The sequence below is a fragment of the Zea mays genome, chromosome 1 (assembly GCF_902167145.1).
Source record: "Zea mays cultivar B73 chromosome 1, Zm-B73-REFERENCE-NAM-5.0, whole genome shotgun sequence".
NCBI classification, from domain to species: Eukaryota; Viridiplantae; Streptophyta; class Magnoliopsida; order Poales; family Poaceae; genus Zea; species Zea mays.
This window is the reverse complement of record NC_050096.1, coordinates 193,364,282-193,381,367: the sequence shown is the minus strand read 5'-3', so window position 1 is coordinate 193,381,367 and position 17,086 is coordinate 193,364,282.

Here is a 17,086-nt window from a genome sequence, read left to right as displayed (position 1 = left end):
TCGAGCCTTGTTCCTTGTCACCACACCGTGCTCGTCTTGTTTGTTGCGGAACACCCACTTGGTTCCCACAACATTTTGCTTAGGACGAGGCACCAGTGTCCAAACTTCATTCCTCTTGAAGTTATTGAGCTCCTCTTGCATGGCCAACACCCAGTCCGGATCTAGCAAGGCCTCCTCTACCCTGAAAGGCTCAATAGAAGAGACAAAGGAGTAATGCTCACAAAAATTAACTAATCGAGACCGAGTAGTTACTCCCTTGCTAATGTCACCCAAAATTTGGTCGACGGGATGATCCTTTTGAATTGTTGCTCGAACTTGGGTCGGAGGTGCCGGTTGTGCTTCTTCCTCCATCACATGATCATTTTGTGCTCCCCCTTGATCACACGCCTCCTTTTGATGAACCTGTTCATCGTCTTGAGTTGGGGGATTCACCATTGTTGAGGAAGAAGGTTGATCTTTCTCATTTTGTTCCTGTGGCCGCACATCTCCAATCGCCATGGTGCGTATTGCAGCCGTTGGAACGTCTCCTTCATCTACATCATCAAGATCAACAACTTGCTCTCTTGGAGAGCCATTAGTCTCATCAAATACAACGTCGCTAGAGACTTCAACCAAACCCGATGATTTGTTGAAGACTCTATACGCCTTTGTATTTGAGTCATAACCTAACAAAAACCCTTCTACAGCTTTGGGAGCAAACTTTGAATTTCTACCTTTCTTCACTAGAATATAACATTTGCTCGCAAATACACGAAAGTAAGATACATTGGGTTTGTTACTGATTAGTAGCTCATACGAAGTCTTCTTGAGGAGGCGATGAAGGTAGACCCTATTGATGGCGTGGCAAGCCGTGTTCACGGCTTCCGACCAAAAGCGCTCGGGGGTCTTGAACTCTCCAAGCATCGTCCTTGCCATATCGATTAGCTTCCTGTTCTTCCTCTCTACCACACCATTTTGTTGTGGTGTGTAGGGAGCGGAGAACTCGTGCTTGATCCCTTCCTCCTCAAGATACTCTTCCACTTGAAGGTTCTTGAACTCGGGCCCGTTGTCGCTCCTTATCTTCTTCACCTTGAGCTCAAACTCATTTTGAGCTCTCCTTAGGAAGCGCTTGAGGGTCCCTTGGGTTTCAGACTTATCCTGCAAAAAGAACACCCAAGTGAAGCGGGAAAAGTCATCAACAATAACTAGATCATACTTACTTCCTCCTATGCTTAGATAGGCGACGGGTCCGAAGAGGTCCATATGTAGCAGCTCCAGGGGTCTTGATGTGGTCATCACATTCTTGCTGTGATGTGCTCCTCCCACTTGTTTGCCTGCTTGACAAGCTGCACAAGGTCTATCTTTTTCGAAATGCACATTAGTTAAACCTATCACGTGTTCTCCCTTTAGAAGCTTGTGAAGGTTCTTCGTCCCCACATGTGCTAAACGGCGATGCCACAGCCAGCCCATGCAAGTCTTAGCAATTAAGCATGCATCTAGACCGGCCTCCTCTTTTGCAAAATCAACTAAATAAAGTTTGCCATCTAGTACACCCTTAAAAGCTAGTGAACCATCACACCTTCTAAAGACAGACACATCTACATTTGTGAATAAACAATTATATCCCATACTGCATAATTGACTAACAGATAACAAATTATATCCAAGTGACTCAACTAAAAACACATTAGAAATTGAGTGCTCGGATGAAATAGCGATTTTCCCTAACCCTTTCACCTTGCCTTGGTTCCCATCACCGAATATGATTGAATCTTGGGAATCCTTGTTCTTGACGTAGGAGGTGAACATCTTCTTCTCCCCCGTCATGTGGTTTGTGCATCCGCTGTCGATAATCCAGCTTGAACCCCCGGATGCATAAACCTGCAAGGCAAATTTAGGCTTGGGTTTTAGGTACCCAACTCTTGTTGGGTCCTACAAGGTTAGTCACAATGGTTTTAGGGACCCAAATGCAAGTTTTATCTCCCTTGCATTTTGCCCCTAATTTTCTAGCAACTATCTTCTTATCCTTTCTACAAATAGCAAAGGAAGCATTTAAAGCATGATATATTGTAGAAGGTTCATTCATTACTTTCCTAGGAACATGAACAATATTCTTTCTAGGCACATGATGAATATTTTTCCTAGGCATATCTCTACCATGCACAACATGGGAACTAGAAGCAGTCATAGCATGTGAAACAACATTATTGCAATGTCTATCATGATGCACATTCCTAGAATATTTCCTATCATTGTATAAGAAAGCATGGTTCTTTTGAATGCTATTTGCCATAGGGGCCTTCCCTTTCTCCTTGATAGAGATGGGAGCCTTATGACATGTCAAGTTCTTGGCTTCCCTCTTGAAGCCAAGTCCATCCTTAATTGAGGGGTGTCTACCAATCGTGTAGGCATCCCTTGCAAATTTTAGCTTATTGAATTCACTTTTGCTAGTCTTAAGTTGGGCATTAAGACTAGCCATTCCATCATTTAATTTTGCAATAGAAGCTATGTGTTCACTACAAGCATCAATATCAAAATCTTTACACCTATTGCAAATAACAACATTCTCTACAAAAGATGTTGATTTACTAGCTACTTCTAGTTTAGCATTTAAATCATCATTAACACCTCTTAAAGTAGAAATGGTTTCATGACACGTAGATAGTTCACAAGAAAGCATTTCATTCCTTTTAATTTCTAGAGCAAGGGAATTTTGCGCACTAACAAATTTATCATGCTCTTCATATAAAATATCCTCTTGCTTTTCTAATAATCTATTCTTATCATTTAAAGCGTCAATTAATTCATTTATCTTATCAATCTTAGTTCTATCTAAGCCCTTGAATAAACATGAATAATCTATTTCATCGTCATCAATAGACTCATCATCACTTGAAGAAGCGTAAGTGGTATCCCGAGTACATACCTTCTTATCCTTCGCCATGAGGCATGTGTGATGCTCTTTGGGGAAGAGGGATGACTTGTTGAAGGCGGTGACGGCGAGTCCTTCATTGTCAGAGTCGGAAGAGGAGCAATCCGAATCCCACTCCTTTACAAGATGTGCCTCGCCCTTGGCCTTCTTGTAATTCTTCTTCTTTTCCCTTTTGTTCCCTTGTTCCTGGTCACTATCATTATCGGGACAGTTAGCGATAAAATGACCAATCTTACCACATTTGAAGCATGAGCGCTTCCCCTTTGTCTTGATCCTTTTGGGATGCTCCTTGCGCCCCTTTAGCGCCGTCTTGAAGCGCTTAATGATGAGGGCCATCTCTTCCTCATTTAGTCCTGCCGCCTCAACTTGCGCCACCTTGCTAGGTAGCGTCTCCTTGCTTCTCGTTGCCTTGAGGGCGATGGATTGAGGCTCATGGATTGGGCCATTTAGCGCATCATCCACGTATCTCGCCTCCTTGATCATCATTCGCCCGCTTACGAACTTCCCAAGAACTTCTTCGAGCGACATCTTTGTGTACCTAGGATTTTCACGAATATTGTTCACAAGATGTGGATTAAGAACAGTAAAGGACCTTAGCATTAGACGAACGACGTCGTGGTCCATCCATCGCGTGCTTCCGTAGCTCCTTATCTTGTTGATGAGGGTCTTGAGCCGGTTGTATGTTTGGGTTGGCTCTTCTCCCCTTATCATTGCAAATCTCCCAAGCTCGCCCTCCACCAACTCCATCTTGGTGAGCATGGTGATGTCGTTCCCCTCATGTGAGATCCTGAGGGTGTCCCAGATCTGCTTGGCATTGTCCAAGCCGCTCACCTTATTGTACTCTTCCCTGCACAAAGATGCTAAAAGGACAATAGTAGCTTGTGCATTTTTATGGATTTGTTCATTTATAAACATGGGACTATCCGAGCTATCAAATTCCATTCCACTTTCTACAATCTCCCATATGCTTGGATGGAGAGAGAACAAGTGACTACGCATTTTGTGACTCCAAAATCCGTAGTCCTCCCCATCAAAGTGTGGAGGTTTGCCAAGAGGAATGGATAATAAATGAGCATTTGTACTTTGAGGAATACGAGAGTAATCAAAAGAAAAGTTCGAATTGACCGTTTTCTTTTTCTCGTAGTCGTCATCGTCCTTTTGGGAAGAGGAAGATTCGTCGCTGTCGTAGTAGACTATCTCCTTGATGCGCCTTGTCTTCTTCTTCCTCCCATCTTTTCTTTTGTGTCCCGAGCCCGAGTCGGTGGGCTTGTCATCCTTTGGATCGTTGACGAAGGACTCCTTCTCCTTATCATTGACCACCATTCCCTTGCCCCTAGGTGTCCCTTTCTTGAAGAGAACGGCTCCGATACCAATTGAGAGCACCTAGAGGGGGGTGAATAGGTGATCCTGTAAAACTTGAACTTAATGCCACAAAAAACTTGGTTAAGTGTTAGCACAATAATGCCAAGTGGCTAGAGAGGAGTTCTAGCAAGACACGATAACCACAAGAGAATCAACACAGATAGACACAGTGGTTTATCCCGTGGTTCGGCCAAGTACAAAACTTGCCTACTCCACGTTGTGGCGTCCCAACGGACGAGGGTTGCAATCAACCCCTCTCAAGTGGTCCAAAGACCTACTTGAATACCACGGTGTTTTGCTTTGCTTTACTTTATCCCGCTTGCGAGGAATCTCCACAACTTGGAGTCTCTCGCCCTTACAAAGAGTTTCACAAAGAAGCACAGAGTAAGGGAGGGATGAGCAACTCACACAAGACACAAAGATCACAGCAAATACGCACACACAAGACCCAGACTTGAGCTCAAGAGTCTATCACGAGTTTCACACTAGAACGGAGCTCAAATCACTAAGAATGTCGAACAAGTGCGCAAGAATGAAGTGTGAGTGATCAACAATGCTCAAGGAATGCTTGGTGTTCTCCTCCATGCGCCTAGGGGTCCCTTTTATAGCCCCAAGGCAGCTAGGAGCCGTTGAGAGCAATCCAGGAAGGCAATTCTTGCCTTCTGTCGCCTGGCGCACCGGACAGTCCGGTGCACCACCGGACACTGTCCGGTGCATATCTCTTTCCTTATTTGGCGAAGCCGACCGTTGCAATATTGGAGCCGTTGGCGCACCGGACACTGTCCGGTGCACACCGGACAGTCCGGTGCCCCCTTCTAGCCGTTGGCTCGGCCACGTGTCCCGCGCGGATCGCGTGGCCGACCGTTGGCCCGGTCGACCGTTGGCTCACCGGACAGTCCGGTGCACACCGGACAAGTCCGGTGAATTATAGTCGTACGCCGTTAATCAAATCCCGAGAGCGACGAGTTCGCCTATGAACGGCCACCGGACAGTTCGGTGCACCTCCGGACAGTCCGGTGATTTATAGCCGTACACCGTCGTTGAAGTCCCGAGAGCAGCAAGTTCGCCAGAGCTAGCCTGGTGCACCGGACACTGTCCGGTGCACCCAGACTGCACAGACTTAGGCTGAACAAAGCCATCTCTTTTCTTATTTGATTTCTCCTGTTTCTAGCACTTAGACACAATACATTAGTCCATAAAACAATGTACTAAGTATAGAAACATACCTTTCAACTTGATTTGCACTTTGTCCACCACTTTGCATAGATTAACACTTAAGTACTTTTGTTGGCACTCAATCACCAAAATACTTAGAAATGGCCCAAGGGCACATTTCCCTTTCAACGGGAACATATAATACCATTGATAGCTTATGTACGTTGGGATGAGCATCGACATATATCTGACCGGATCTTCTTCTTGCTTCGGGATCTGGAGAAAAGCCTGTTCGGAAGCCAAACATGTTAAGACCTGATCATGTGGTGCCCTTGTGTCTCTGATCATCATCAGCACACTGTTCGACGCTTGTATGATTCTTGTTAATTTGCATACCTCGTGCATAGTCTCTCAACCATATATTCGTTATGGTATACAGAATTCGTGTGAGTTGTGACAAACATTATCAAATTCATATAAATTATTTTAAAGAATCAATATAGAGTTTTATATGATAGAGAAATACATGTGGATTAAAAAATGCTAAACAAAAGATCTAAAATATAACAGTTCGATCAAGTTGCATAAGATGTACAATTTTCCAATTGCTTCTGCATTTGGAAGTCTACCTTTCTATGGTATCTTTGTTATTTCTGACTTAATAGAATCCAAATAGTATTGAACACTAAGAAAACTACAAAATGAGATGGAGTTGTGTTGACTGAAAAACATATGTATGTAGCATTTGGAATAAAAAAATACACTTTAAGTATTCAAGTACCAGATAATGCCAGACAAGGGATTAATTCCACAGAGCAAAGTACAAAATCCATGACAAGATATTTCATAATACATTTAAAAAAGGAAGGCTTTTGCTTAAAATATGAGGCCTTAATCTCAAAATGTGTATATGTGATATTGAACGGGTCACCACCAATGCCTACATAAGTTGACTGCCCCAAACCTACAGATATTGTTTGAAACACTCGTCAACAGAAATCAGACATGCATTAACCAAACATAGTCAGGTGCTCGTGCGTTGACATGACTCACAGATTATTAATCTTTATTTTTGCATAATTTTAGATTTTTACCGTTTAAATGTGGGAGAGGAGAGAGAGGTGAATGGAATAGTAGAGATAAGATTTATAAGAAATAGGGATATGCACCAAGAACATAAACACGAATTAATTAGCATATTCTTGCCCCCTCAAGTTAAAATCATGCATCAATAGTACGACAACAATACAAATCTGGTGTGCATACTACAGAACAGGAATGTAGGCATTACCTTAATTTAAAAAGTAATGTGCTAGTATTAGTAGTACCTTCTAGGGTTGAGTCTTCCTCAACACCCTTGTATGCCCAGTGGCATGATGCAATGATGTTCTCAGACGCATATCTTGCGATATTTATTTATAGCCAGTCAAAAACTCAGAGAGAAATCTTACTTTACGAAGGATTTGAAACATAAAGAAAATTATGAAAATTAATGTATTAATCAACGAAAAAACACTCGATGCAACAACATACAAAGATCAATTAAATGCCCAAGCACAAAAAATCTCAATGTGAAGCAAAGCATATATACATATCTGGACATACAGTCAGGTTCTTGCCGCATGCTTCCCAGCTGGACACTTCTCAGACCATTCTCTGTGCTACCGAGCGAATAAAGGTCTGAATAATTAACATTTAGCTTCTCTCTTTCTCTATATTTATAAAAAAAACTCTTATCCTAGTTCCATATCATTATGTTTTTCTTCAGTGTGTCGATGTAACCGGCTACGCTGTCTCCATAGAAGTCGTCTTTAGTCGGCTAGATGATGCTGGCGTTCCAAACCGGGCAATTAGTGAACAAAACAGAGCATGCCCTAGCATCCAGGTTCCTATAGATTTCAAGATCATGACTGATGATGTCCAGTATTTGATGTACGTACATAGTGTAAAACAGTCTTCCTTGCGTACCAGTGGAAGTTGACGGTGTTCCCTCCTTTGTCAGAGTGAAGTGGCTATGGAGTACAGGTAGTAGTTGTGTTAGCAGTCAGTAGCATGAGCGATCAGCCACATTGTTGATCTGATCAAACACACCAAATAGAGCACATCAAACCTTGCTTGCGGTTTGTACTACCTAGTGTATGTCTCTGATGAAAAGCGAGAGGAACATGAGCGCTTGTGTTATATTATCTGCACTACAGAAAAGCAACGTTCATGACTGTTAATGACAAATTGTCCAAAACTTTGCAGAATTGGAGCATGCACATACGAGTAGCAGAGTAGCGACATTACATTATGGGGGAGAAGATCTCCCATAGGTGGGGAGCTGGGAGGTACAGTTGTTGATGGCGCCCACGACGCACATGCCCTTGACACCATCCTTGTCCTTGTAGTCCCCTGACGAAACAGAAAAAACGACGCATGATGACCATGAGCACAAGATTGCGTGTCAGATTCATCTTGGAATGAGGGGCGTGGTCGCTTACTGTCGTAGTTGTAGGTGCAGAGGAAGTAAGAAGAATTCGTTAATTACTATTATAGAGAATAAAATGAAGTAGATGGCTTAATCTAGGCTGTCGAATGTCATTATCATAAGGTATATCCACTATGCTGCAAGTCTGGAACCTTTTATTCACGTAAAGTAAGCATGTGATGTGAACTCCGTCATGCTAGCTTCATACAAGTTACACACACTCAAAGAAGTTGCCAGGAAACCAACATTTTTGTCTCTTGTATCTAGTCTTGCACTGGGGGCAGCATTGGTTCCCCTCACGCTCATACTCATAGCATGGGCGGCAGACAGGGAAGGAACACTCATTGCAGGCAACAAAGACATCGCCAGTGGCTGAAACACCTATAGAGTCATCACAAATCTGGCAGACCTACCCATTCGCACTCTTTGTGGGCTTAGCCTGCATTAGCGAGATAACGACAAAGTCAGCACACATGCAATCAGAAATTCAGCATTAGAGGACACCTCAGTGACTCATGCACTTTACTGGTGAGCAACAGACTATAAAAATCAACCTGCGATCAAGTGTCTATTAGTCTTGAAGTCGAGGCTAAGATCAAAATGCCAGGAAGGTAATTTCGAATTTACATAAGATGAACTAATTCAATGGTGTAGTAGTCATAAACAAAGGCACGCTGCAGCAGGGCAAAGAAGGATCTAATTCACCGTCGGTCCATGGTAATTATGATAAGGAATTGTTGAGGCATGGGTAAACACAGGGATCTAAACAATCTGAGGCTCCATTTCACTGGATCTCCAAGACAACGAAACATGAACAGTATATCATTACCTATTGCCGACATGGCAACTGTTCGAAGAATTGGACCGAGCACGAACAATTCAGAAATTGCCAGGAGGACATGTCTGATCTGGTGACTTACACGACGCAACGGAAGCATCGCTGAAATGGACAGACAAAATCTACGAGCAGAGACACGCAGAAGCGACCGCATTTGAGGGGCGAACCCCAAGCGTTAGACTAAATACTAACTGAGAGCACCTAGAGGGGGGGGTGAATAGGTGATCCTGTAAAACTTAAACTTAAAGCCACAGAAACTTGGTTAAGCGTTAGCACAATAATGCCAAGTGGCTAGAGAGGAGTCACAACAAAACACAATAACCACCAAAGATCAATCACAGAGATGGCACAGTGGTTTATCCCGAGGTTCGGCCAAGACCAACGCTTGCCTACTCCACGTTGTGGCGTCCCAATGGACGAGGGTTGCAATCAACCCCTCTCAAGCGGTCCAAAGACCCACTTGAATACCACGGTGTTTTGCTTTTCTTTTCTATATCCCGTTCGCGAGGAATCTCCACAACTTGGAGTCTCTCGCCCTTACAAAAGATGTTCACAAAGAAGCACGGAGTAAGGGAGGGATTAGCAACTCACACAAGACACAAAGATCACAGCAAATACGCACACACAAGACCCAGACTTGAGCTCAAGAGACTAGCACACTAGAACGGAGCTCAAATCACTAGAATGTCGAACAAGTGCGCAAGAATGAAGTGTGAGTGATCAAGAGTGCTCAAGGAATGCTTGGTGTACTCCTCCATGCGCCTAGGGGTCCCTTTTATAGCCCCAAGGCAGCTAGAAGCCATTGAGAGCAATCCAGGAAGGCAAATCTTGCCTTCTGTCGCCTGGCGCACCGGACAGTCCGGTGCACCACCGGACACTGTCCGGTGCACCACCGGACACTGCCCGGTGCGGATTTCTTTCCTTAAATGGCAAAGCCGACCGTTGGCGCCAGAGAGCCGTTGGCGCACCGGACACTGTCCGGTGCCCCCTTCTAGCCGTTGGCTCGGCCACGTATCCCGCGCAGATCGCGCGGCCGACCGGTGGCCCGGCCGACCGTTGGCTCACCGGACAGTCCGGTGCACACCGGACAGTCCGGTGAATTATAGCCGTACGTCGCCGATGAATTCCCGAGAGCGTCCAGTTCGCCCGAGCCAGCCTGGCGCACCGGACACTGTCCGGTGCACCACCGGACAGTCCGGTGCACCCAGACTGAGCAAGCTTTGACTGAACAAAGCCATCTCATTTCCAATTCGATTTTTCCTGTTTCCAGCACTTAGACACAATACATTAGTCCATAAAACAATGTACTAAGTCTAGAAACATACCTTTTGACATGATTTGCACTTTGTCCACCCCTTTGCATAGAATAACACAAAAGCACTTGTGTTGGCACTCAATCACCAAAATACTTAGAAATGGCCCAAGGGCACATTTCCCTTTCAATCTCCCCCTTTTTGGTGATTTATGCCAACACAATATAAAGCAACTAGAACAAGTGCAAAATCAATTCAAATAAGAACTCAAATTTGCTTTGGATCAAATTTGGCATATATGGATCATTCTTTGCCACCACTTGGTTTGTTTTTGCAAATCAACATCAATTTCCTATCTCTAAGTCAAACACACATCTTGAAACATAAAGAGAGCTATTTCACGAGAAATTGATAAAAAATTTCAAAAACTCCCCCTATTTCCCATAATCAACCATTCTCCCCACAAGAGACCAACTTTTGACAATAAGAGGCAAACAAGAGTATTTTGACAAACAAAAACTCTAACTCTACTTTTTCAAAATTCTCAAGTGGTAGCTGATCCATTTCTTGCTTTGGCCTTACTTTCTCCCCCTTTGGCATCAAGCACCAAAACGGGATCAATTTTGGCCCTTTAACCCCATTGCCTCACCAAAATCTTCAACTAAGAGCAAAAAGGCAATAAGGGTTCAAAGATGAACTTGGAGTGAGTTACTCTCTCATCGGAGTGCAGTGGAAGTCTTTCATGGTCCAAGTCCACCTTTTCCCTTTCAATTCTCCTTCGAGACCAAATCAAGCAAACTCAAGCACATGGTTAGTCTCAAAGGGTTAAGTTGTAACACATCTCCCCCTAAATTTGTGCATCACTTGCAAATGGACTTGTAAGGTCCGGGGAGTGCTTGTACAACTTGAGCACCATAAATAAACAACAAAATGCATAATGAACATGATCAAAGGCATAAACACATGTATGCTATAAATCAATCCAAGTTCCGCGAATCTAAGACATTTAGCTCACTACGCAACCTGCAAAAGGTCTGCTCATCTAGAGGCTTGGTAAAGATATCGGCTAGCTGGTTCTCGGAGCTAACATGAAACACTTCGATATCTCCCTTTTGCTGGTGGTCTCTCAAAAAGTGATGTCGGATGTCTATGTGCTTTGTGCGGCTGTGTTCCACAGGATTTTTCGCCATGCGGATAGCACTCTCATTATCACATAGGAGTGGGACTTTGCTCAGATTGTAGCCAAAGTCCCTGAGGGTTTGCCTCATCCAAAGTAGTTGCGCGCAACACTGTCCTGCGGCAACGTACTCGGCCTCAGCGGTGGATAGGGCAACGGAAGTTTGTTTCTTAGAATTCCATGACACCAGGGACCTTCCTAAGAATTGGCACGTCCCCGATGTACTCTTCCTATCGACCTTACATCCAGCATAGTCGGAATCTGAATATCCAATCAAGTCAAAGGTAGACCCCTTTGGATACCAGATCCCGAAGCAAGGTGTAGCAACCAAATATCTAAGAATTCGCTTCACCGCCACTAAGTGACACTCCTTAGGATCGGATTGAAATCTAGCACACATGCATACACTAAGCATAATATCCGGTCTACTAGCACATAAATAAAGTAAAGACCCTATCATAGACCGGTATGCCTTTTGATCAACGGACTTACCTCCTTTGTTGAGGTCGGTGTGTCCGTCGGTCCCCATCGGAGTCTATGCGGGCTTGGCGTCCTTCATCCCAAACCGCTTTAGCAAGTCTTGCGTGTACTTCGTTTGGGAGATGAAGGTACCGTCCTTGAGTTGCTTCACTTGGAACCCAAGGAAGTAGTTCAACTCGCCCATCATCGACATCTCGAATTTCTGCGTCATCACCCTGCTAAACTCTTCACAAGACTTTTGGTTAGTAGAACCAAATATTATGTCATCGACATAAATTTGGCACACAAAAAGATCACCATCGCAAGTCTTAGTGAAAAGAGTTGGATCGGCTTTCCCAACCTTGAAATCATTAGCAATTAAAAAATCTCTAAGGCATTCATACCATGCTCTTGGGGCTTGCTTAAGTCCATAGAGCGCCTTAGAGAGCTTACACACGTGGTCGGGGTACCGTTCATCCTCGAAGCCAGGGGGTTGCTCTACGTACACCTCCTCCTTGATTGGCCCGTTGAGGAAAGCGCTCTTCACATCCATTTGGAACAACCTGAAAGAATGGTGAGCGGCATATGCTAGCAAGATACAAATGGACTCTAGCCTAGCCACAGGAGCAAAAGTCTCCTCAAAGTCCAAACCTGCGACTTGGGCATAACCTTTTGCCACAAGTCGAGCCTTGTTCCTTGTCACCACCCCGTGCTCGTCTTGTTTGTTGCGGAACACCCACTTGGTTCCCACAACATTTTGCTTAGGACAAGGCACCAGCGTCCAAACTTCATTCCTCTTGAAGTTGTTGAGCTCCTCTTGCATGGCCAACACCCAGTCCGGATCTAGCAAGGCATCCTCTACCCTGAAAGGCTCAATAGAAGAGACAAAGGAGTAATGCTCACAAAAATTAACTAATCGAGAACGAGTAGTTACTCCCTTGCTAATATCACCCAGAATTTGGTCGACGGAATGATCCCTTTGAATCATCGCTCGAACTTGGGTTGGAGGTGCCGGTTGCGCTTCTTCCTCCATCACATGATCATCTTGTGCTCCCCCTTGATCACACGCCTCCTTTTGATGAACCTGTTCATCGTCTTGAGTTGGGGGTTGCACCATTGTTGAGGAAGAAGGTTGATCTTGCTCATTTTGTTCCTGTGGCCGCACATCTCCAATCGCCATGGTGCGTATTGCGGCCGTTGGAACGTCTTCTTCATCTACATCATCAATATCAACAACTTGCTCTCTTGGAGAGCCATTAGTCTCATCAAATACAACGTCGCTAGAGACTTCAACCAAACCTGATGATTTGTTGAAGACTCTATACGCCTTTGTATTTGAGTCATAGCCTAACAAAAACCCTTCTACAGCTTTTGGGGCAAACTTAGAATTTCTACCCTTCTTCACTAGAATATAACATTTGCTCCCAAATACACGAAAGTAAGATACATTGGGTTTGTTACCGGTCAGTAGCTCATACGACGTCTTCTTGAGGAGGCGATGAAGGTAGACCCGGTTGATGGCGTGGCAAGCCGTGTTCACTGCTTCCGACCAAAAGCACTCGGGGGTCTTGAACTCTCCAAGCATCGTCCTCGCCATATCAATGAGCGTCATGTTCTTCCTCTCTACCACACCATTTTGTTGTGGTGTGTAGGGAGCGGAGAACTCATGCTTGATCCCTTCCTCCTCAAGGAACTCCTCCACTTGAAGGTTCTTGAACTCGGACCCATTGTCGCTTCTTATCTTCTTCACCTTGAGCTCAACTCATTTTGAGCTCTCCTTAGGAAGCGCTTGAGGGTCCCTTGGGTTTCAGACTTATCCTGCAAAAAGAACACCCAAGTGAAGCGGGAAAAGTCATCAACAATAACTAGACCATACTTACTTCCTCCTATGCTTAGATAGGCGACGGGTCCGAAGAGGTCCATATGTAGCAGCTCCAGAGGTCTTGACGTGGTCATCACATTCTTGCTGTGATGCGCTCCTCCCACTTGTTTACCTACTTGACAAGCTGCACAAGGTCTATCTTTTTCAAAAGTGACATTGGTTAGTCCTATCACGTGTTCTCCCTTTAGAAGCTTGTGAAGGTTCTTCATCCCCACATGTGCTAAGCGGCGATGCCACAGCCAGGCCATGCTAGTCTTAGCAATTAAGCATGCATCTAGACCGGCCTCTTCTTTTGCAAAATCAACTAAATAAAGTTTGTCGTCTAGTACACCCTTAAACGCTAGTGAACCATCACACCTTCTAAAGACAGACACATCTACATTTGTGAATAGACAATTATATCCCATATTGCATAATTGACTAACAGATAGCAGATTATATCCAAGAGACTCAACTAAAAACACATTAGATATAGAGTGCTCGGATGAAATAGCAATTTTACCTAACCCTTTTACCTTGCCTTGATTCCCATCACCGAATATTATTGAATCTTGGGAATCCTTGTTTTTGATGTAGGAGGTGAACATCTTCTTCTCCCTCGTCATATGGTTTGTGCATCCGCTGTCGATAATCCAGCTTGAACCCCCGGATGCATAAACCTGCTAGGCAAATTTAGGCTTGGGTCTTAGGTACCCAACTCATGTTGGGTCCTACAAGGTTAGTACAAATATCCTTAGGGACCCAAATGCAAGTTTTTTCTCCCTTGCATTTTGCCCCTAATTTTCTAGCAACTATCTTTCTATCCTTTCTACAAATAGCAAAGGAAGTATTTAAAGCATGATATATTGTAGAGGGTCCATTCATAGATTTCCTAGGAGCATGAACAATATTCTTTCTAGGCACATGATGAATATTTTTCTTAGGCATATCTCTACCATGCATATAGGAAGAACTAGAAGCAAACATAGCATATGAATCATAGGCATGTGAATCAAAAGTATCATAACTTCTATAGGCATTTCTAGAATATCTCTTATCATGATACATAAAGGCATGGTTCTTTTTAGCACTACTAGCCATAGGGGCCTTCCCTTTCTCCTTGGCGGAGATGGGAGCCTTATGGCTTGTCAAGTTCTTGGCTTCCCTCTTGAAGCCAAGCCCATCCTTAATTGAGGGGTGTCTACCAACCGTGTAGGCATCCCTAGCAAATTTTAGTTTATCAAATTCGCTCTTGCTAGTCTTAAGTTGAGCATTAAGACTAGTCAATTCATCATTCAATTTGGAAATTGCAACTAGGTGTTCACTACAAGCATCAATGTCAAAATCTTTACACCTATTGCAAATCATAACATTTTCTACACAAGAGTTAGATTTACTAGCTATCTCTAACTTAGCATTTAAATCATCATTTATGCTTCTTAAGCTAGAGATTGTTTCATGGCAAGAAGATAATTCACAAGAAAGCATTTCATTTCTTTTAACTTCTAAAGCATGAGATTTTTGTGCTTCTACAAATTTGTCATGTTCTTCATATAAAAGATCCTCTTGTTTCTCTAATAGCCTATTCTTATCATTCAAGGCATCAATCAATTCATTAATTTTATCTACCTTGGTTCTATCTAGGCCCTTAAATAAACATGAATAATCTATTTAATCCTCATCACTAGATTCGTCCTCACTTGAAGAAGTATAAGTAGAGTTCCGAGTACATACCTTCTTCTCTCTTGCCATAAGGCATGTGTGACGCTCGTTTGGGAAGAGTGATGACTTGTTGAAGGCGGTGGCGGCGAGTCCTTCGTTGTCGGAGTCGGACGAGGAGCAATCCGAATCCCACTCCTTTCCAAGATGTGCCTCGCCCTTCGCCTTCTTGTAGTTTTTCTTCTTTTCCCACTTTCCACTCTTCTTTTCCTGGTCACTATCATTGTCGGGACAATTAGCTATAAAATGACCAATCTTACCACATTTGAAGCAGGAGTGCTTCCCCTTCATCTTGTTCTTGTTGGAGTGCTCCTTGCGACCTTTTAGCGCCGTCTTGAATCTCTTGATGATGAGGGCCATCTCTTCATCATTAATTCCGGCCGCCTCAATTTTTGCCACCTTGCTAGGTAGCGTCTCCTTGCTTCTTATTGCCTTGAGAGCAAGAGGTTGAGGCTCGTTGATTGGACCATTCAATGCGTCGTCCACGTATCTTGCCTCCTTGATCATCATTCGCCCGCTCACGAACTTTCCAAGTATCTCCTCGGGCGTCATCTTGGTGTACCTAGGATTCTCACGAATATTGTTCAGAAGATGAGGATCAAGGACAGTAAAAGACCTTAGCATTAGGCGGACGACGTCGTGGTCCGTCCATCGCGTGCTTCCATAGCTTCTTATCTTGTTGACAAGGGTCTTGAGCCGGTTGTACGTTTGGGTTGGCTCTTCTCCCCTTATCATTGCGAATCTCCCGAGTTCGCCCTCCACCAACTCCATCTTGGTGAGCATTGTGATGTCGTTCCCCTCATGAGAGATCTTAAGGGTGCCCCAAATTTGCTTGGCGTTATCCAAGCCGCTCACTTTGTGATATTCATCCCTGCACAATGAAGCTAGAAGAACAGTAGTAGCTTGTGCATTTTTATGAATTTGCTCATTAATGAACATGGGACTATCCGTACTATCAAAGTGCATTCCACTCTCTACAATCTCCCATATACTAGGATGGAGAGAGAACAAGTGACTACGCATTTTGTGACTCCAAAATCCGTAGTCCTCTCCATCAAAATGAGGAGGTTTACCAAGTGGAATAGATAATAAATGAGCATTTGTACTTTGAGGAATACGAGAGTAATCAAAAGAAAAGTTCGAATTGACCGTTTTCTTTTTCTCGTAGTCGTCGTCGTCCTTTTGGGAAGAAGTGGACTCGTCGCTGTCGTCGTAGTAGATGATCTCCTTGATGCACCTTGTCTTATTCTTCTTCCCGTCTCTTCTTTTGTGGCTTGAGCCCGAGTCCATAGGCTTGTCATCTTTTGGCTCATTGAAGATAGACTCCTTTTCGTTGTTGTTGACCACCATCCCCTTTCCCTTAGGATCCATCTCTTCGAGCGATTAGTCCCTTATTGAAGAGAACGACTCTGATACCAATTGAGAGCACCTAGAGGGGGGTGAATAGGTGATCCTAGAAAACTTAAACTTAAAGCCACAAAAACTTGGTTAAGCGTTAGCACAATAATGCCAAGTGGCTAGAGAGGAGTCACAACAAAACACAATAACCACCAAAGATCAATCACAGAGATGGCACAGTGGTTTATCCCGTGGTTCAGCCAAGACCAACGCTTGCCTACTCCACGTTGTGGCGTCCCAACGGACGAGGGTTGCAATCAACCCCTCTCAAGCGGTCCAAAGACCCACTTGAATACCACGGTGTTTTGCTTTTCTTTTCTATATCCCGTTCGCGAGGAATCTCCACAGCTTGGAGTCTCTCGCCCTTACAAAAGATGTTCACAAAGAAGCACAGAGTAAGGGAGGGATTAGCAACTCACACAAGACACAAAGATCACAGCAAATACGCACACACAAGACCCAGACTTGAGCTCAAGAGACTAG